This window comes from Hippocampus zosterae, chromosome 8 (genome assembly GCF_025434085.1).
Source record: "Hippocampus zosterae strain Florida chromosome 8, ASM2543408v3, whole genome shotgun sequence".
Classification (NCBI taxonomy): Eukaryota; Metazoa; Chordata; class Actinopteri; order Syngnathiformes; family Syngnathidae; genus Hippocampus; species Hippocampus zosterae.
The window spans coordinates 17,645,151-17,651,150 of NC_067458.1; the positions used below are offsets into that span (position 1 = coordinate 17,645,151).

Here is a 6,000-nt window from a genome sequence, read left to right on the forward strand (position 1 = left end):
TCCAGCCAGGAAGCGGCTGTCTCCAATATCACGTTCCACAAACTGTTTTCCGAGAAGGCGAAGGAGAGAATGGCAATTTGATCCAATTTGGTTTTATTCATAGATTTGATTCGCTAAGCGTGGATCAAATGTTGTTGCGCTTTATGGATTGGATGGAGATGACGTTCTAGTATGGATTCGCACTGGCTTAGAGCCAGACCGGTAAAAGGCAAGCGTCGGGAACAGTCACATCCAGATGGCGAAGGCGGGCAGGAGCCTCACATTCCCGTCATGGTGGTCCATTCGCGCTACTGAATGTTTTGCTTTATGGCTACTTAGTCACGGCACCTTTGGAAGCATATAAAGTGAAATGAACTGGAGACAGCAACAACAACAAGTGTATCATACAGGAACGGCACTAAAACTGGACCGCCAATTGTTTTATACTCACCTAGCAGGAGCGTTCAGCTCAGCCTGTAAATAACATGACATCAGAAGAGCATGACGTAGAGGAAGCTAGTGGTTCGGACGCCAGGTGACGAGTGCCAAAAAGTGGAACGGTATCGTCTGGTTTTAATCGATTGACATGGTTCACTTTGGTACGCAACAGAACAGGGTAATGGAAATGTAACAGTACAGGCTCTTATCTGATCAGATAATATAGAGCGATCTAGCGTTTAAAAACGTCTTTGCGAGTGAATGAGTTAAAAAAAAAGTGCATGGCTAAACAACATTCCCGAAGACATATTTTTAGGGTGAAATGATTGCAAACTTTGGATGTTCTCTGTATATTACACGCACACAAAAACATTCCTAAACATATTAAAACATATCCGTAAATCTATTTTAACGCACACACACACACACACAAACGCTTTCCGGAGTATCTGTTCGATATGCAACTTCAAGAGTCCGAGTGAGTGAGTGAGTGAGTGAGTGAGTGAGTGAGTGAGCGAGCGAGTGAGTGAGTGAGTGAGCGTGAGCTGTGGCTGACAGCAGCTCCTGCCTGAGTGCAGTTATTTTCTTTGTGGATATTTTTTGGAGGTTTTCTCGATGTATCGTCAACAAAAAAGTGTGTTAGCAAGTGTGACTTTCCTTTCTCTCATGTGAGGAGCCAATGACAAAACCATTAAAAAAATAATAATAAATAAAAAAAATATGTAAATCACAGATTTATGTCATCTAGTATTTAGTTGATTTGTCCACCCCCTCCTCCAACCCCGCCAAAAATTAATGAATAATAATAATCACAATTTAGATGAATAATGATACAGTGTAGGAATACTATGGTTTTGATTTCATCATGCCGCTTGCCTCAAAATCCAAGTATATATATATAAAATTTATATTAGCATATCCTTGTTTCATGAAAATTTGAAGTGATGAAGCCACGCATTCATTTGATTGTAGAATGTTCTCGCTCATCCGAGCGGCCTCCTCTCTACGCTGACCTGCAGCTTCAGAACCCGTCAAGCCAATCACGTCAACACCTGACATTTTCTATTCGAGCCCGACGGCCATTTACTTCAAAACAGGCCCATTAAGCGTGAACGTGGGCTCCGCTGGACGTTTCGGCGCCGCGTGGGTTAGTCCAAAACAAGCTGTGATATATTCATTATTCATGTAGGCTAAGATAGTTATGAATTATGTAGGCCGCAGCATAAATTGCACCATCGCAACAACACATGAGGACTCCTCTGCATTCAACGTGGGTTTAACTAAATACATTTCCTCCAGTGCCTATGCAGTATTTTACCGACTAAATATTCTCTTGATTGCTTCCATTTTTTTCATTAAACGCCGAGATCTGCACCTAGTGGTAAAACCAACAATTTGGAATACGCTGGAAAATCTAATCTAATGTGATAACACTATAAAATATTCATATGCTCTATGCAGGGTCGAATAAGAAATGTACATTAAAACTAAATAACATGAAAGCATAAACATCTCAATATAAGTTCCATTTACTATGGCGGAAAAATACATTACCAAGCGTAAGGGTGGATGGGACTTCATTATTTTAATTATGAAGCAGGCAGCTGGAAATCCGACAGTGAGTTATGGTGTCATCTTTGTTTGTCCATGTGACACCCCTTATGCAAATCAACACCAATTTAGAGTTTTGCTGTATTTCTGCTAACATACTGGCCGATGGAAATTTAGTTGTTGTGCATATTTTTATTATGCAAAGTGGCGGATATCATCAACTGGAAAGGGGATCAATCGCATCCATTTGTTCACGTGTGTCAGTAGGCAATAAATTGGTGAAAGGAGCAATCGCAATTATCTGAGACGTGTGACCAAATGTGGATTGGACCTTTCTGAACCATCCACCCATCCATTTTCCGATCCGCTTTATCCTCTCAAGGGTCCTGGAGCCTATCCCAGCTGTCTCCGGGGACTAGGCGCGGGACCCCCTGAACTGATTGCCAGCCAATAGCAAGGCACACATAGACGAACAACCATTGGCGCTCACATTCACACCTAGGGACAATTTAGAGTGTTCCTTGACCTGTCACACATTTTGCGATGTGCAATTTATTAATATTTTTCCGTTAAGTCTTTTGTTGCAAAGACTTCAGACACTTTTCTGTCACATTAGCATGAGACACATTAGCCCATCATATTATTTTTAATTTATTAATTAAAAATACTTTTTTAAACACTGAATGGGAGGGGGGGGGGTTAATATTTTTAGGCCATATTTCATATATTTAATGAGCCCAGTTCATCTTGTTTTATCATGATAACGTAGTCTACCGTAATTTAAATAGTATTGCTCTCGGCGAGTGAGTAGAGCGGGGTTTTTGTTTTTGTTTTATTTTTTGCCGTGAATTATTTAAAATCCACTTTTGTGGACTCTCTTTCATCATCACAAATGTTCAAGAATAAAAAGCCCTTGATGTCGCCGAAGGTTGCATTTAGGTTCCAGCGCCACGCGACCCGTTTAATAAGCCTTGGAGTGGCGGACATTCAGCTGGCTGCCTCACCTCCACAACGCAGCTACGGGAAAAGTCAGTCCGAGGCTCTGATTTCACCTAGAGCAGCATCGGCGCCCACATCTCACCACGTGCACGTGCGTTTTAGTGCCGCCGTAAAGCTGAAAACAATGCAGCTTGGCAGCGATATCGTTAAGTGGACTTAATGTGGCTCTTGAGCGCCGCTGACAGCTTTATGTGCAGCCGAAAGAATCAGAATGAGAAGAGAGGGGCAAAGAAATGGACGGAAGGGGGGGAAAGGGGGGGGGTAGGTTCAACAATGCACTCTGAAGGACTAATTGACCTGTCAGAAGACGTTTTGCTCAGATTGCATTCATTCCAATGGCCACTTCCTCACATCGACGCTACAAAGCAACATTCGCGGCTCGTGACAGGTGCTTAACGAACCAGAACGTCACGATACAACAAAGTGGGGCGGATAATGACATGCCAAAGCTGTCCGGGACATCTTCAATCAAAATGAAAGGTGGCGGTTACTCAATCAATCAGGACTTGGCTTGGAGGACCCATTTGGACTCTGTCGTTAACCAAAACGGAAGTGCCACCGACTAAGAATATATTGGCCCCCGAGCCTTCACAGCACACAGGAAGAACACAACACGGGTAACATACAAGACGTGACAATGAAGAAACAAGACTGTTGAGGCCGAGCTGATGACCATTCGTTCACTGACCAAGTGCTCATCTCACACTATTGGGCAAGATGTAGGGATTCAAAACACTCAAATCATCTTTGCCCATTGAAATGAATGGAAATGCCAGGGATCCGTTCCAGCCTCACCTCGCAAAAGCAAAACATTTGAATGTGTTTATAACAAGAATAATACGACAGTAATATAATTGATAAAAACATACAATAATGTCATGATTGAACAAAATGTAAATTAAACGGCATTTGCCGCCTTTTTGCTTCAATTCAGTGGATATAGTGTTGCAGTTTTTGGTGTATGCGCCTTGGCCACCTGGAAGCAGTATCATACAGACATCGCGACAAGGAGTTTCACAATTGACTCCATAAGCTGCAATATTATTAGTCATTTTTTGCTAGGGATAAAGAATATATGCCTGCGAGTATTGTTATGTACCGTATTTGTGTTGTCTCATCGTTTGTGTTCAAATATCAGTTGCTAAAAGGGTTACAACACCACTACATTGATGTATCTGTTAGCTCATCTATGGCGTGATTAAATTGTTAGCATTAGCTACACCGACTTTAGTCAGACAAAGTAGTGTTGCGATTTAATCTGTGGTTATTTTTTTCAAAGTCCTCATCCCATGTACAGTATTTTTTAATTAACACAACCAATTATCTTAATTTGTACCACGTATACATAAATGTTTATGAAGCTCAATCATATCAAACATACAAAATAGGCAAGTATATAAAAAATAAAACAAAGTGGACCGACTTGTGGGGATATAAATTTGTGGGGATGGTGCAGGGGGGGATGAAAACATCACCCCCACCTTTCATGTTGGACATGGCTGTCACGCTTTGTCTTACTCTGTGCTTCTTTTTCAGGTTTTGTGCAGCACACCGCCGTCACCATTTGTCACTTTTCTCATTCTCATTCTGGTGTCCAAACGGATTCTTTGCGCCACGTCTTTTCAGCCTCCAGTTGTGTGACAAAGAGCGACAGAAGCACGCTACACAAAAACCAACAGGAGAAGGATAGAAGTCATCAATTTTAGAGCAGAATAGTGGCAAAATGGTTGCACAACACCATGACATAAGCAGTCGGCCAATTGGCATGGAGTCACATGCATGGCTGGCACAGTCTCATTCCCTTTTTAGGGACAGTAGAGGCCTTGCCCAAGGGCACCAGAGTCATGAGTAGATTGCTGGTCTGGGCACTCAAAGTGCTTCTTCTGAAATTCAGAAAAGGTGAGCAGTATGTTTCCTCCTGCTCCAAGTGGGCTAATGACTGCTCTATCCGTGGCTTCGGTCAGCTTAAGCAGCACGTCAGCGCATCGACTGGGACATTAGTTAAATCTTCACTGGAAGGGGCGCGCCCCCCCCCCCCTCCTCAGGAACAGATGCCATCAATCAATACAGTACACACAGTGCCGCTCTTTTCTGAGGTGGAGGGCTCATTAAAGCTGCGAGACAAGCAATCAGCATCCTAATTCCCTTTGGTGATAACTGCAATGTTGCTGTGGCAGGTGAGAGTAAACTGTCCTGAAGCTTTTGGATGGGATGTGAAGAGGAGCCACGATGAAGGTGATCTCAGATGTGACAAGCTACTGTGTGGGGGGGGATCGACCCAAAAACTGCAGCACCTTCACATCATTAAAGTCTGATTGAAAGCCGCTGGCCGAAGACGCGCACGCGAACGCACACACGTTCTCACGACGTGAAGAAAAATGAAGGAATGATAGTCGAGGAAGCGCTACAAAGTGGCGAGAATCGTCCGATGTAAAACGGGAGTGAGCGTGTGTAAAAAAAAAAGTGTGTTGAATACGGGAAAGAGGCTCACCCAGGACGGGAACTTGAGCGGCGCTCCTTCCACATCTGCAAGCTGCTGCGATGTTGTGATGTTCTCTCACAGCAGCTCTCTCGCTCTTTCCTCTAGCACCTCCCAAAACAAGCCCCCAACCCTCCTCTTCCCATCAACAGTGGGGGGGTCTTCTCCTTCTCCTCTTAGTCGTCGTCGTCGTCGTCTCCCGTCTGCCTCGGCGAAGCGGTGAAGGGCAACCACCAGCGGCTCGGACCGACGCTGCTCTCGACGCTCGGTTGCACGTGTGAGTGTGTGTATGTGTGTGTGTGTGTATATATATATGTGTGTGTGTGTTTGAAACAGGACCCTGCTGCTGTTCAGTGAGGCTCATCTGGTCCCCCGCTTTTCTGTCTCTCTCTCTCCCTCTCAGTGTGTGTGCTGCATTCAAGTCCGACAAGCAAAAAAAGGAAAACAAGCTTTTCGTCGAACATGTTCATCTCACTCTTGCCTCCTGTGAGGAGATGATCTGTATTCACACGCGAGTGTGCGTTTGAGAGAGTGAGTGAGAGTGAATGATTGAC

General features: G+C 44.0%; 1 protein-coding gene across 1 annotated transcript in view; it reads right to left on the reverse strand.

Annotated features, from left to right (window-relative positions):
• lingo3a (leucine rich repeat and Ig domain containing 3a) overlaps nt 1-6,000 on the reverse strand; it is a 37,942-nt gene extending 31,942 nt beyond the window's left edge. The window contains exon 1 of the mRNA XM_052074788.1: nt 5,459-6,000. The gene's annotated coding sequence lies outside the window, so the exon portion shown is untranslated. The remainder of the gene's footprint in view (nt 1-5,458) is intronic.